The following is a 16,341-nucleotide window of genomic DNA, read 5'->3' as shown; positions in this document are numbered from 1 at the left end:
TTATTTGTGGGTTTTTCTTTGCATCCTGAACAATTTTCCTGGCAGTTGTGGCTGAAATTTTAGTTGGTCTACCTGACCGTGGTTTGGTTTCAACAGAACCCCTCATTTTCCACTTCTTGATTAGAGTTTGAACACTGCTGATTGGCATCTCAATTCTTTGGATATCGTTTTATTTCCCTTTCCTGTTTTATAAACACTAAAACTACCCTTTCCCGCAGATCCTTTGACAATTCTTTTTCTTTTGCCATGACTTGGAATCCAGAAACGTCAATGCAGCACTGGATGAAAGTTACAAGGGTCTGTCAGGAGTCCAGAAACTCATTGACCTTTTATACACACAAACTGATTACAAGCAAACTAATAGCCATGCAAACCCCTTTGTGTCGACTTGTGTGCATGTTATCGGGCCAAAATCACCAGGGTATGTAAACTTTTGATCAGGGTCATTTGGGTAGTTTCTGTTGCCATTATGATTTAACCACTTGAGACCCGCGCTATAGACGAAAGACGTCCACAGCCTGGCTCTCAAGTGCCGAGTGGACGTCCTGTTATTTACATTCCCCGCGTGCGCCACTGGGGGCGCGCAGCGAGGAAACACTGTGCCCGGCGCATCGCTGGGAACCCTATACGCGTGCCTGGCGGGCATGATGTCCGCCAGGTACCCGCGATCGGCGGTGACAGCAGGGACGTGGAGCTCTGTGTGTTAACAGAGCTCCACGTCCTGTCAGGAGAGAGGAGACCGATGCTGTGTCCCTTGTACAAAGGGGCACCAAGGGAATACATGTAACCCCTTCCTCACCCCCTAGTGTTAACCCATTCCCTGCCAGTCACATTTATACAGTAATTAGTGCATACTTATAGCACTGATCGCTGTATAAATGTGAATGGTCCCAAAATTGTGTCAAAAGTGTCCGATATGTCCGCCGCAATATCGCAGGCCTGACAAAAAAATCGCAGATCGCCGCCATTACTAGTAAAAAATATCATAAATCTATCCCCTATTTTGTAGGCGCTATAACTTTTGCGCAAACCAATCAATATACGCTTATTTTTTATTTTTTTTAACAAAAATATGTAGAAGAATACGTTTTGGCCTAAACCGAGGGAAAAAAATATATATAAAAAAAAATTGGGATATTATTATAACAAAAAGTAAAAAATTGTGTTTTTTTTTTTTTTTTCAAAATGTTCTGTCTTTTTTTGTATATAGCGCAAAAAATAAAAACCGCAGAGGTGATCAAATACCACCTAAAGAAAGCTCTATTTGTGGGGGAAAAAATGATAAAAACATAATTTGGGTACAGCATTGTATGACCGCGCAATTGTCATTCAAAATGCGTCAGCGCTGAAAGCTGAAAATTGGTCTGGGCACGAAGGGGGTTTAAGTGCCCAGTAATGAAGTGGTTAAAAAGAGTAAACACAGTTGATTGATAATAAATGGCTTCAGCCAAACACTAACCATGAGTGAAAAATGTTTTTGTGTTATTCATATTCTCTGAAAAATGGCCAAGAAATCATAAATTCTGTCAGGGTATGTAAACTTATGAGCACAACTATATATGATACTGTACTGCACTGGTGATAGTATTTTTTTTTTTTAAAAAGTGAATTTTTATTTTTTTAAATTCTTAATTTTCCCAAAAATTTAGATTAAAAAATTACTACTCCAAAAAAACCTGCCTTTTGTACCGGGGTAAATATGCCCGGCATTGGATTTGTTAAAGGGAGCAAGGCTGCATCATTTTAGACAGATATGAACAGATGTAAAAGGATTCCATCTGTTTACATCTGTTCCATTTATGTCTGCTTTTAGGCAAGATACATTTTTGGTTATACTTTTGTCACTCATGATTGGTTTTACGGAACAACTTAAAAAACAAAACAAAAAAAAAAACAGATGCAAAAGCGGATGCAGACTTATCTAAACTAAAGATGGATGTGCAAACTGATGTAATCCATAGTCATAATTTTTTTTCTCAGAAAAAAAACGTGACTGATCTGATTACACTGTGCGGATTGTAGCTGCAGGGATATTCTGATTGCTGTTGGGGTTTTGAGAGGTTGGGTGCAGCCGCCAGCCCCATTCATGATAATAAGTAAAAAGTGTTGCGCTATAATAAACATAAAACTGATAAAAGTGACCAGAAAAATAAAAAACTTGAGCAGATCAAAATATGCCACCATGAATAAATGTATAGGTGATCATTCCCCCTTAACAATATTCTCGCTTCATTCAGTATCACCAGTGAACCTGTCACCACAGTGAAGGCAATATGTAAGCTTGCCAAATAAAGACCCCCTGATTAAGGTCTATAAGCACTTTCATTGCTCGGTTACAGCAGCAGCTTTCAACTTGGATCACAATGCTGTTCCTCTCCACTGCTCATCAGATAGATGGTAAAAGCAGCACAGGCAAATAAAGACATATCAAGGCAATCAAACAAACACTTCTCATAGTGTAGATATCATCAAGACCATTTATTTAACCCAAAACCGCACTTACAAGTACAAAAACATGTGCTTGTCAATATATTTACCAAGCCAGCAACAATCACAGCAACGTCTGGTTCCTATACGCAATGATGTCACAGGGGAGGCTCCGCCCTTCGTCATCAACATACATCTTCCAGGGTTTATTCACTGTGGAATATTTTGAACTGATCTAATTTTTGTTATTTTTCTGGTCAGGTTTATGTTTATAACGCAACACTTTTTACTTATTGTAATGTATTAGAGAGGATATCCTGTTTGCTGATCTCTGTATTATTTTGTGCACAATTTTGCGTGGTTTCCATTGATGATGATAATGACAGGTTGGCGACGGACACATTTATTGGTAGCTGTCTGCATAGCCAGCGGTTACCTGCATTGATTGCTGCTGGACAAACTTTTGGTGCGTCCAGACAGAGATGATTGGCTCCACCTTCAACAGAAAACACAAACTGGAAAAAACAAAATCCCCTCTCCAACCATCCAGGAGTACACTTTATCATGTGTGTTTTGTTTCTCCTTTCTCAGATAATTGTGGTTGTCCTCTCTAGCAAGGTAGGGAGCCTTTAGGGAGCAATGTTGCCTCTTGGGCAGACTAGATTGTGGTCTACCTCTACTTTTTGTGCTGCACTTGCTAACACAAGCCCATACCAAGTACCCTGTAATTATTGCTTTAGGCTACTGGGCTGCTAGCAAGGCTTTTCTACTCATATTTTTAGGGTAGTCTAGCCTATTAAGAATGTGGAGGTTGTGAATTTAGGCTTTCTGATTTATATAGCAAGCTTTATAATAGAAATGTATCCTGCAAAGACCAGGATTAGAATCTGCCATTTGCATAAGGGTTTCTATTATGTCCATGTATAACAGGAATATGCAATTAGCGGACCTCCAGCTGTTGCAGAACTACAATTCCCATGAGGCATAGCAAGACTCTGACAGCCACAAGCATGACATCCAGAGGCAGAGGCATGATGGGATTTGTAGTTTTGAAACAGCTGGAGGTCCGCTAATTGCATATCCCTGATGTATAAGGACATTGAACCCTCCTAAAATAGGGTTCAATAGGCTGGAGATTAATAAAAACTTTTCTGTTTAAAAATAGGTTGCTAAAAAAAGAGGCCCAGGTAAATTTAGTCTTTTTGGCTCCTCTGTGGACATTGGAGCAGTATGTGATTGTTTTTGACTGCTCTGGGTCTCACTGGCTCAACTATTTCTCCTTGCCTTCTAGTAGGTTCTAGAATGTAGTGGGCTGTAAGAGACAGTCCCTTGGTTTGAATATTAATGCAGTTTAAGCCAGTCCTTGAGGGGAGTTCCCAGTTGATGGCTAAGGAGGGCATACAAGGTTTGTGGCCTGGAGCAGCATTGTCCTTGTCCAGGTGGAGAAGATCCCAGCCTGAAAGGTTGCTGCTCATCTGGGCAGGACAGCTAAAGTTGGAGGAGTTCACTGAGGTCCTAGCTCAGTGGGAGCTGAGGGGCCTGTGTCTGGAATCATCAAGGTCCCAGCTCAGTGGCAGCTGGTGGGCCTATTGTTCGGAATCATTGCGGTCCCAGCTTGGTGGGAGCTAGGGGCCTATTTTTTTGGAAGCAGTTGGTGCCAAATCAAGGGGGTTCTCTCAGGGTCTGGCCGATATTGGACAGGAGGTATCCAAGTATCTTGAGTTACTGCATTTGTGTTGCTGAAGTGGGACTTGCCCTGCTGGGAGGCCCAGGATTACTTGTGTTTCTAGTCTCTGCCAAGAAGGCTTCCCTTAAAAGAGTAGACAGAATAGAGGGCCAGATCCTCAGCCAGCGGTGCAAATTTAGTTTGTCCTAACTTATGTCATTTAAGTTACGTTGCCCTAAGTTGGTGTCGTAAGTGCCGTATCCACAGCGCATTTGCGTCTAAATTTGCGCCAGCGTTAACTTAAATTCAGAGGCGTAAGGCGGGGTTTTTGCAAGTGGGAAGGAAGTGGGCGTGCTTCATTGTAATGAGCCGTGACCCCATGCAAATGAGGCGCCGGCCGTACTGCGCATGCGCGCACGAATCGGGACCTCACTGGGCATGTGCAGAACTGGTCTCGGCGCAATCAGTGAGATGGGTAAAAGGCCAAGTGTACTTAGTTTGAGGATCGCCCTGTGTGTAAAAAGCACCACACACACACACACACTTCCCTTGCAAAAGTATATCCCATTGTTCCCCTTCCATGAGCAATTTGCTTCTGCTCTGTTTGTTTGTGTGTTGGTAAGTTGTGTTTGTGAGAAAAGTGTTTGAGGAGTTGGAGAGTCTAGTTGTTGTTTGTTTTTGCGAAGTGTCTTTATTTAATTTGTTTGTTAGTGTTTTTGCTGATTGTTTTTTGGTGTTTGTTTTTTGTTTGTTTGTTGGTGCGTGTTTGTTTTTGAATTACTATTAGCTGTGTCCTTGTGTGTTTAGATTTTGGTTAGTTTTTTGTGGTATATATTTTTGTCAGGTTTTTGGGTGTGTATTGTAGATTGTTTGTTTGTCGGGTGTGTTTGTTGTTGCTGGGTGGTGTATGTGATGCCCCCCAAACGCAGGAAGCTTAATTTCACCCTGGGAGAGAAGCAAATTCTTGCTCGAGGCATTGTGAAATATGGGCGATTTCTGCATGGCCCTGAGAGCCAGAACACCACCCCGGCCAGGAGGAGGCAGCTTATAAAAAAAATCACCGACCAGATCAATGCGGCGGGGGGGGGGGGGGGGAGACCAGGACCCCCGCTGGCATACAGAAAAAAATAAATGATCTGAGGAGCGTCGTCCGGAATAAGATGGCAAGGATCGACGCCCATACCAGGGGCACTGGAGGAGGGGGACCCTGCCCAGTCAGACTGACGGAGGAGGAATGGGCAGTGGCCCAGTGTTTCCACCCACAGCAGGTGGTGGGCCTGCCTGGCTATACGTCAGATGTTCCTAGGAGGACAGGTAGGTTTTTTTTGTTTATTCTCTGTTGATTAGCATGTGTGGGTGGGGGAAGGGAAGATGTGCCAAGTGTGTGGTTCCTCAAACATGTGATTGTTTTGTGTCCTCCACAGATGGCCAGGAGGTTGCAGTCCCATCGGGCCAGGCTGCAGCACCACCCCCAAGACAGGCTGATGATGAGTCCCAAGAAGGGCAGGATTCCCCAGGGGAGGGGATTGGCCAAACCTCCACTCATGAGGAGGTTGAGGGGGAGGATGATGAGGGGGAGGAGGACGAAAATATGCAGATTGGCCGGGAAGTCCTCCTGGCCACTGATATGATGACCTTTGAGTCTTCCCCTGAGGCTACCCCTGAGGCTGGCACCAGTCAGGCCACCATCAGGGGTAGCCCCTCCCACTTCTCCCCCAACAGGCCTCCAGTCACCAGGGTCACTCTCTCCCCTCCTCCAGGCCCGCAAGACTCAGCGGCAGCCAGGGGGCCAACCCAGGAGACCGTGGCTGTGGGCGAGCGTCTGTCGGCCAGTGTGGTGAAGGACAATGCCCGGCAGACCCGCACTCTTGGGAAAATACTTGAAAAAATTACGCAGATGGAGCACAGCCAGGGTGAAATGATGGAGGCACTCGGTGATGTGGCCACCAACTCAACGGCGGTCATTACATGTTTGAACGACATACAGACCGCCACAACACGCGTGGCCCATGACCTGAGTGCCCTGACCCAGGCTGTGCAGGACAATACTAGGTCTGGCCAGGCCAATGCGGCTGCCCTCACTGCCTGTCTCACTCGCATTGCAGGGGCCATGGAGGGCAGGCCAGCAGGGGCGGCTCCTCCTTCCCCAGCTCACCCCCCCCCAGGAGGCTCCTCCTTCCCCAGCTCACCCCCCCCCCAATGGACATCCTCCGCGACGCCGTGGCCGTGCCCCTGCCCAGCCAAGGCGTAGCAATCGCCGCCGCTAATTAATTTGCTGGGATACTTTTGTTTTTTTGTTTATGCATTTTTTTTTTTTTTATTATTTAATTTGGTCTTCTGTACTTATGATTTGATTTATGTGTGTGAATGATGTGTGAATGTGGGGGTGTGGCATTCCTGAGAAATTAAGGGTGTCACCCTCAGTTTTGGTGGAGTAGGGATCCCCAGGACCAGGGAGAAGTGCAATCCCAGGTTCCTGAATGGTGTATGAATGCACAGGGACATAATTGGAGCCGTGGCGTGGCGCTACTGCTCCCAAGTCCCAAAGGGGGGGGGGGGGGGGCTTGGATCTAATCCAATTCGATGTGCATGTGATGTGTCTGTGCTAGGAACCACAGTGGTGTGCATTCATGCATTATCATTGTGACTTTATTGATGTGCATTTACAGGGAAAAGATACATTCTTATTGTGACATTAATCATGTACGTTTACTGGGAAAAAATGCCTTCTGCAAGGCGTCTCCTGGCTGCTGTGCCCTCAGCAGACCGGGTAGAGTTGGTTGGGGGGGTATTGCCTGGGTCAGGGGTCAGGTCATCACATAAGTCAATATGCAGTCCCCTTCTGAGGGCAAAGTTGTGGAGTATACAACATGCCCCAATTATTTGGCACACAAAGTCAGGGGAATACAGCAGTGTACCCCCAGACTTATCCAGGCATCTGAAACGGGACTTCATAAGCCCAAATGTACGTTCAACCACTCCCCGGGTACGTATGTGCGCCTGGTTGTAGCGTTGCTCTCCTGAGGTTTGGGGGTTCCTGAATGGGGTCATCATGTGAGGTCCCAAGGCATATCCTGAGTCACCTGTAAGGGAAAAGACAGGAGGATATTAGTCATGCATGTGCCCCTTGTGATGTCAGCATCATGGGGGGGACATACCTGACACACATGTCACTCACCAATCAGCCAGCTGTCTCCATACATGTTCTGGTCCAAATCTCTGGAGATCTGGGTCTGCCGGTAAATATAACTATCATGGCAGGATCCCGGAAATTTAGCACAGACGTGCCAGATGAGGCCATGGGCATCTACGATCACTTGCACATTTATGGAATGCCAGCCTTTACGATTCCGGAACATGTGCTCAGTATCATGGGGTGGTTGTAGTGCCACATGGGTACAATCAATGGCCCCGATGGTGTGTGGAAATCTGGCAATGTGATAGAAGTCTGTCATGGTCTTTAAACGCTGATCCTCCTGGGTGGGTTTTTGAAACTGATTTCCCATGCGCCGCAGGATTGCAGGGACCACTTGGTGCACACACCTGCTGATGGAGGATTGTGCCATCCCAGCCACGCCTCCACTTGTGCGTTGGAATGAGCCAGTGGCAAGAAAATGCAAAGTTGCCAGTACTTTGGTGAGTGGCTGCAGTGCATGGGAGCGTTGTGTTGGGCTGGTAAGATCATCCTGAAGTATTGTTGTTAATTCTAGGATGGCCTCACGGGTAAATCTGTAGTTGCGGAATACTTCAGAAGCAGGCATGCCAAACAAATCTTGGCGTGGGCGGTATACCCTCTCCTGTGCCCTCCTCCTCCTCCTCTGTGCCCTCCTCCTTCTTTGTGCCTCTATAGACACTAATGCAGCTAGGATCATTGATGGTCCTGGCATTTTGGCAGACAGATTTTAGTCCTGAAAGTGTGTGTGTGCTGAGCTCTTCAGCAATGGTGTTGCTTCAGCAGATATTCAGACGGCATGTGTAAAATTAGGGCTGCTTTTATAAAGTGTAAATTCCCACCGGTAAACTAACAGGTGCGCACAGGGCGTAATCTACGGCGCACACACTTAATTCTGTGGATCGCCCTATCTCCCTCATTTGCATCTTTGCCTATCAAATAAAGCGGCGTGCCTAGCGTAATTTGCGCCCGAGAATGCGCCGGTGTAATTATTTTAGGTAGGACGGAAAAGCCGGAATTTCAGGCGCTTCTCGTTTTGAGGATCGGGCGCAAAGATACACGCCGTGTAAAATTAGAAAAATCGAGTTAAGTCGGCATATCTCTTTTGTGGATCTGGCCCTCAGAGTATCCTCTGATTACTTTGTGCACTAAATTCAAAGTATCCCTGCTTCCCTGCACCCCAATTTCTACCAGCATAAAAAGACACCCTTTGCCTGGTCATCAAGTAGTAAGACTATCCAAATGGTTGTGTGCCTGGCTGCCTATATACCTGAACAGAAAGAGAACCTGGGGCAAATCAGCAGTACCGTTTGAGGGTTTGCGCTCAAGTATATATCATTAAACTGATGGCCTGGGATTGTTTTTATTTTTTGTTTATTTGCCTCATCTTGTAATGGTAAATTCTCATGTGGTGGCTGTAGTTTTCAGTGTCATGACTAATTGATTACACTATGTCAATCCATGAATCTTCTACCCTGTCCCTATTTCACCAGAGGGACAAACTATTTATTTTGGATCATGCATGCCTTGCCTCTGTGTGCATGACACATGTTTTATGAAACAAACATTTCCCAGCAAGATGAACTCTGTTAATTGCTTTTACCTGCACCCAATCTACTCTCATCTAATCTACCTGCACCAGTACTAGACATGAAGCCCTGGGGATTGTGGGTTTTATAGTTTCTTCACAGGAGGTGTCAGTCGTTAGCTTACAGGCAGAGGTCATGCATTACCCTGTACAGTGCCCTACAACCTACATTTTGTTTCAACGAAACAAACATCTGACACTGGAATGTGAAGATGTATTCTACTACTGTATAGACTGTCTGTACAGACCAGCAAATAAATCTGTGTGGTCATTGTGCATCTTAGACGAGTAAAAGGCAGGTAGGTAGATTTATAATGCCTTTAAAGGGGGTTCGGGGTTGGGGTATGTGTTCCTCCAATATCTTTTCTATACCCCTAGTGATCAGGAAGATCATCCAAAACCAAGAAGAAGTCATTTTGATAACCCCATGGGTCCAAAAAGGAACTGGTTCTCAGCTCTGAGGTCTCTGGCAGTTGGTTCTCCATGTATTCTACAGAGGAGGATTCTAGAGAAAAGAGGATGCTTGGAAAGGGGCATTAATACCTTGTCCACAAATTGAATACCAGGGAACAATATACTACTGTAGCACTACCCCCGGAGGAGCTGCTGGTTTGTTTTGGGTGGCACATTTACCTTCGTGGCTCTTCCGAATTCCTAGGGTTGAATGGTGCATATAGCAATGGTAAAGGAATGTCCGCAACAAGTGTCTTTTGCTGTGCTCTTTATAACCCAGCCGGGTAAAAACAATAAAACTTGTGGTGAGGAAAGTAGAGTTGAAGGAGGAAAGGAGAATAGCAAATTCAGGCGTAGCAATAGGGAAACAGTCCTGCTCCCAAGTGTAACACTTCTCTGTGCCACTCCTGCTTGAGTGGGAATAGCTTACCTGGACAGGCGTCTCTCACTGATCTGGCAGCCAGAGTATCGCTCGAACCTTTGGACAAAGTCTCTGCCACAGACCCTCCTTGGATCTCCTTCTTAACATCGCCCAGGTACCGACTGACAGGTGATCAATCCTTCAGTGTCCGGCTACCTTGATCCCCGGTGGTTTGTCAAAATCCTTTTGGATCACCAGCCTCTCATTGGCGCTCCTCAGACGGACTCCCCACCTAACAGCTATACCGCTTGGGATCCTCAAAAGTGGGAACCCAGTTGATCACTGGGTCTCCATCGCTGCTCAAATGTTCCGGGCCAACATGGTCCCGAAACAAGGAACACCGTGTGGCAGGCGCGCCCCGGCCAGGTAGGCCATAACGCCAGGGCGCCATGATGTGGTCACCCTAAAGGTGGGTGCCACACTGGACGAAGAAGACCCAGACTCAATGGCGTCTGCCCCATAAATACCCCTCCTGATTGGCTGCTGGGGAAGAGCACCCAAACCTTGACTCTACTGCTGCCATCTACTGCACTGGGGTGGGAAGAACACCACAGTACAACAGAATTAGCCCACAGCACAGGCAAGCTGAGACAGAGACCCAATTTAAGCATTTTAACCAGATCATAGTTTAAGTACACTCTGATCTCCCTCTAAATTTAAATAGCACCGGTACTTTGAAGTAACCAGGCGCTACACTACATTTTGGAAGACATTTTGATTTTAGGCAAAAAGGAATTGGCATACATTAATATGTCATTCGTGCAGTTCTGGATTAACTCCAGAAATTAAAAAAAGGTTTGATGTCCAGTACCCATAAAGTGCAGATGGTAGCCCTTTCGAGTTTTCTGAAAACTAGATTAACAAAGATCTATTCAGCTTCTAGTCTTATAAAGTGGTCCCATCTAGGGCCCAGTGCCTCCGAGAGTACCATGGCCTGATGTATTACAGATACTATTATTTCATTCATCCATTCTGGCTACTTACTACCTGCTAGAATTAGAGCTCACAAGTTTTTTATTAGACAATATACATATTCAATATAACATTGCATATTTTTATGTGGTAGCGTATTGTTTATTTATATCATCCAATCATTAACCACTTGAGAGCCGCGCTATAGACGAAAGACGTCCACAGCGCGGCTCTCAACTGCCGAGTGGACGTCCTTTTATGTGCATTCCCGGCGCGCGAAACACTGTGCCCGGCGCATCACGGAGATGCCGATGCACGTGCCTGGCGGCCGCGATGTCCGCCAAGTACCCGCGATCGGCGGTGACAGCAGGGACGTGGAGGTCTGTGTGTAAACACAGAGCTCCACGTCCTGTCAGGGAGAGAGGAGACCGATGCTGTGTCCCTTGTACATAGGGACACAGCATCGGTCACCTCCACCAGTTAGTCCCCCTCCACACACAACGTTAGAACACACTGAGGGAATACATTTAACCCCTTCCTCACCCCCTAGTGTTAACCCCTTCCCTGCCAGTCACATTTATACAGTAATTAGTGCATTTTTATAGCACTGATCGCTGTATAAATGTGAATGGTCCCAAAATTGTGTCAAAAGTGTCGGATATGTCTGCCGCAATATCGCAGGCCTTAAAAAAATCGCAGATCGCCGCCATTACTAGTATACAATAAAAAATCATAAATCTATCCCCTATTTTGTAGGTGCTATAACTTTTGCGCAAACCAATCAATATACGCTTATTGTGATATATTTTTTTTTTTTTTTAACAAAAATATGTAGAAGAATACGTATCGGGCTACACCGAGGAAAAAAATATATTAAAAAAAATGGGATATTCTTATAACAAAAAGTAAAAAATATTGTGTTTTTTTTTTTTTATTTTTTTTTTTTTTTTTTTTTTTCAAAATGTTCTGTCTTTTTTTGTTTATAGCGCAAAAAATAAAAATCGCAGAGATGATCAAATACCACCAAAAGAAAGCTCTGTTTGTGGAAAAAAAATGATAAAAATATAATTTGGGTACAGTGTTGTATTCAAAATTGGTCTGGGCAGGAAGGGGGTTTAAGTGCCCAGTAATGAAGTGGTTAAAGCAGGTAGGTAACTGTGTCATTCATTGTCTGGCTATGGTTTTCCTAGCTGAAAATAGTGTTTCATGCAAAAAAACCTTGGTGAATTTATCAAGTTCTGAGTCAGGGAATATCCCAAGCAGACATTGTTTTGAGAGAAACAAAATGTTACCCCAGCTTCACTGCCAATATAGAAGTCCACAAACTGTGATCTGGTGCTCTAGCGTTCAGGACGTTCAGGCCCCACAAATACAAAACTTAAATCAAAAAGGGCTGGCAACTTGGATGCTCAAAGTACTTTATTGGTTACATGGGTACACGTGTACAGGTTATATGCAGCTTATAGCCTGTACCCATTTAACCAATGGGAGCCCATGTTGTTGTGAAGAAAATCCAAGATCTGCTTCCAGAAACCCTGTATCTGTGGGCAAGCCCATAATAAATAAATGAACATACCTGCTTCTCTGGAACACATCAAACAGGTGATGGATTGCCCCCTTTGAAATCTTGCCAGTCTCAAAGGAGTGAGATATGCACAAGGCAGGATATAAATTAGGCCCCTTTCACACAGTCGGACCGTTCAGGTCCGCCTGTCAGCTTTGTTGGCAAACCTGAACAGCCGCTCCATACATCTCTATGGAGCGTCAGATGTCCGCTGACATCCAATCCGCTAAATAAAATCATACGTATGGCGATACGTCACCATCCGTCCATGGTGGATCGGATCGGTGAGATCTGATGAAATCGTTTTCGTCCGATCTCTCTATAGAAGACGGTGGCGCTGGACAAGCCCCTCCCTGCTTAGTGAGCAGAGAGGGACCTGTCATCTGCTGACTCGGCGGAGAGATCTCCCGCTGAGCTGGCGGGAGCTGGTGGACTCCATAGCGGGGGATCCGCCTCGTCTGAATGAAGCCTTACAGGTATCCAATGCCTCACTCCATTCTTCAGAGGTCACTTATCAAGGTCGATGGCTGCAGCAGGAGCATGGGTAGGTGTTTTATGGGAAGAAATCACTTATACTGCAATATAATCCTGGAAGCCATACTTTTGGGAAGTGCTACCATGTGGAAATGTTGTCCAGCGAGGACTTGTCCTTCAGAAGGAAGGTATTACAGGTATTGGCCCCCTCCCTCAAGGTATGTTTACTTGTTGATCCTCTCAATTGACTGTCCTGGAAGATGAGTTGGGAAAACCATGGTTACACTTACTGGTAACGGTATATCCGAGAACCTTCCAGGACAGCGTCCATATTCCCACCCAGATGTTTTTGGTTTAAAGTGATGACGTTAGAAATAGTTGCATCTTTACCTAAAGGTTCCTCGTGTGTACATTTGGTGGAAGTTCTTTTCTTACAACAACTGAAAATGAGGGGAAGGGAGGGGATTTTTAATCTTTGTGGTATGCGCTTCCTGTTAAAGGCGAAGCCAATCATCCCTCAAATATTGTTACTGGTAAGTCTAACCATGTTTTTTCCTTAGCAAAAAATGTGACTGAACTGATAACACCTGTATGAAAGGACGCTAACTCAAAAAAGTTCTTTCTATTGCTTTTTAGCTTCCCCCCTTTTTTTTTTTTTTTTGTCTTCCTGTTAGAGGGTATCGATCTCTGTTCTTCATGGTTCCCACTATATAGACGAATGTAGCCACCTTCTCTTGCTTGCTTCCTAGATGGATTAGAGATATGGTATAAAGAGCATAGCGTGGCATACATGACCACAACTAATGTCCGCTGCTCATTCCAAACAAATGGAAATGAGAGGGGAAGGAGAGGTTAGGGAATTTAGAGAGGACATTTAAAGGGGGCAGAAAAACACAGTAAAGCCTCGTACACATGATTGGATATCCAGACGGTTCCGAGCGTGCATGTTTGTACTTTGGATTTTAGTTGGACGTATTTATTGTGTACACACGATTGGATAATCCGACGTAACAGATTTATTGCCAGACAGTCGGTGAGCATGAACAGCCAACATTTGTTGTCGTTAATTCCGCCAACAATTGTCTGATGCATACACACGGTCGGATTATCCGTCACAACACGTCCATCAGACAATTTATTGTCGTAAAATTGGACCGTGTGTAAAATTGGATCGGGCCTTTAGAAATTCTTTAATTAAAAATAGATTACAGGGACAAAGTCCACAGTCTGGTCCACCTTATACACCTCCTACATCAGTGGAAAATTCCTGGGTTCCTACTCTCTTTGGACCTCTACAAAGGTTTTGACTCCCTGTCATGGGAATATTTGCACTTTGTACTGTCTTTCTGGGGTTTTGGGGAAGCCATCTTGGCCTGGATCCAGGCCCTGTACTTGACCCCTTCTGCTTCAGTAAAATATGCAGGGTTCCTCTCATCCCCCTTTTCGACTCTCCGGGACAAGAGACAAGGATGTCTCCTGCTCTCTTCATCCTGGTGCTGGAACCCCTGGCAATGGCCCTTTGGGCTGACTGGAATATCTTGGGAATGCCTTATGCATGCAGCTCCTCTTTGCAGATGATGTCCTATTGACCCTGACCAATGATCTCATTTCACTCCCCAATCTGCAGCAGGTTCTTTCCTGATTCTCATCAATTTGTACAGCCTAAACTGAATTTATATATATATATATATATATATATATATATATATATATATATATATATATATATATATATATATATATATATATATAAATAAATTAGGGCTGTGGAAATTAACTAATAATTCCTCAATTATTCATAATTTTTTTTTTTTTGATCGATCAAAATTCTTTTGATCGGTACTCGCCTTTCCGCCGGCTTACGGTTCTTCAGGGAGTTCCGTCGGAGATCCGGTGACGTCCCGAACACCGGCGGGGCTTGCCGTGTCCATCTGAAGGGCTTCTTTGCTGTGCCTTCATATCTGCAAGGGCTGCTACACTTCCCTCTATCTCTTCCCTCTATGAACCTGGGATTCTACAGCTATCCACTGGGAGTTGTGATAGTTCCCTTCACGGGACATCTACATGCCAACAAACTGATGTTAACCCCTCCTCATCTGAAATCAGCAGTGGTATCGTTGTACACATTTTTATACCAGTATCATACTTGGCTACATGTTTTTATGACTGCTTTTGCTACCGTTTGGTATTACTCGCACCATTTTTACAGTTTATGTAGCTACATCGGTTTTTATCTCCAGTGCAATATTTATTTTGTTACCTACTTGAAGACTATAAAAGTTCTGCCTTTGTGTGTTTTTTGTATCCTGCTATCCATTTTTCCAGTGGTTGGTAGCTCCACTGGGAATCAGCCTGCAAGGAGATCAGCTAAAAGTAGTTGGATCTGTATGTGCGTTTATAATTAATCGAAATTAGTTGATTAATCGATAAAAAAAAAAGATTAATCGAAAACAAAAATTGTAATCAGTAACCGCCCTAATATATATTGTGTATATACAGTATTCCAAAATAATATATACAGTATTTTCTGGAATAATCTGGTATTTTGCAATGTCTGTTCCTATGACTATATTTAATTATTAGGTCTACATACCAATTGTTACATTTGGGAACAAGTTGTACACTGACCATATTTATTTTCAGGTAGTGGTACTGACTTTTATTGTTTATGGACATAAGTAGTAGGGGCTTGTAGACTCTTATCAGAAAAATAATATTATACACCGCAATTAAATCTATCTAGTGTGTATTTTACTACTCCATTTATTTATGCAGTAGTTTTCTAACTGCTTCATATCCCAGTCACAGAGCTAATCTAGTTGTGATTCTGGAAGTACTATTATTGGCTATTTGAAGTGATGATTTGCCAAACGGAATGAACGCAGTTTGATTTTCATAGGCTAACTAGATCATGCAAATCTGAGGAAAGCAAATAAATTGTTTTGACAAGTTAACTGAAAAAATGACATAGATGTCTAAGAGTAATACATATATGCAAACTAAGCTGTCATGTTTACAATTTTTTTTCCTGCTAGAGGAGAGTGTTGAGAGGAATACACAGCCAACGTGATGTAATCAGAGTTATGTGCTTAAAATGTCTACTTGACACAGCAATTTGTAGCTTTGTGCTGGAAATGTTGCTATTTTTACATTGTGCTTGCCACTAGAATATGAATGCAGGATAATTCTAGGACATGGTACTTGTACTCCCTAGGGTTATATCTCAGGATAACGGTATACTGGGCAGTTAGCGACACTGCTAGTGGAGTCCATGATACATTCCAGTTATATACAGGCATATTTAATGCATTGGCAACTCCCTTTTGGGTGGATGTTATTAGGTTTACTTACCTAATGGCTAAATACTGTATTTGATTGTATATTGTATATAGCTCTGGATTACTTTAAAATGGTTCAATTAAATGATGTATGTACTGATCAGAAGAAGGTCATAGAGTGGATAGAGGGATGAGGTAGAATCTACAATTCAAATAAGTACATTTTTGTAAAGTGGAGCTATATTGTTATGTGAGAATTGCCAGTCAAGCATGGTAACCTTTTGTTGATGTAGAACAGGGATGCCCAACCTTTTGAAGCACGAGGGCCACTTAAGTGACTTGGTAATCGGTCGCAGGCCACAATCAGCGGAGCGGGCGGATGGCAG

At 44.1% G+C, this 16,341-nt stretch overlaps 1 protein-coding gene across 4 annotated transcripts in view; it reads left to right on the top strand.

Annotated features, from left to right (window-relative positions):
• KIAA0825 (KIAA0825 ortholog) overlaps positions 1-16,341 on the top strand; it is a 559,317-nt gene that overhangs the window by 12,383 nt on the left and 530,593 nt on the right. The window lies entirely within an intron of this gene.

Source organism: Rana temporaria, chromosome 1 (assembly GCF_905171775.1).
Source record: "Rana temporaria chromosome 1, aRanTem1.1, whole genome shotgun sequence".
NCBI lineage: Eukaryota > Metazoa > Chordata > Amphibia > Anura > Ranidae > Rana > Rana temporaria.
This window is presented reverse-complemented; position numbering and strand designations above follow the sequence as displayed.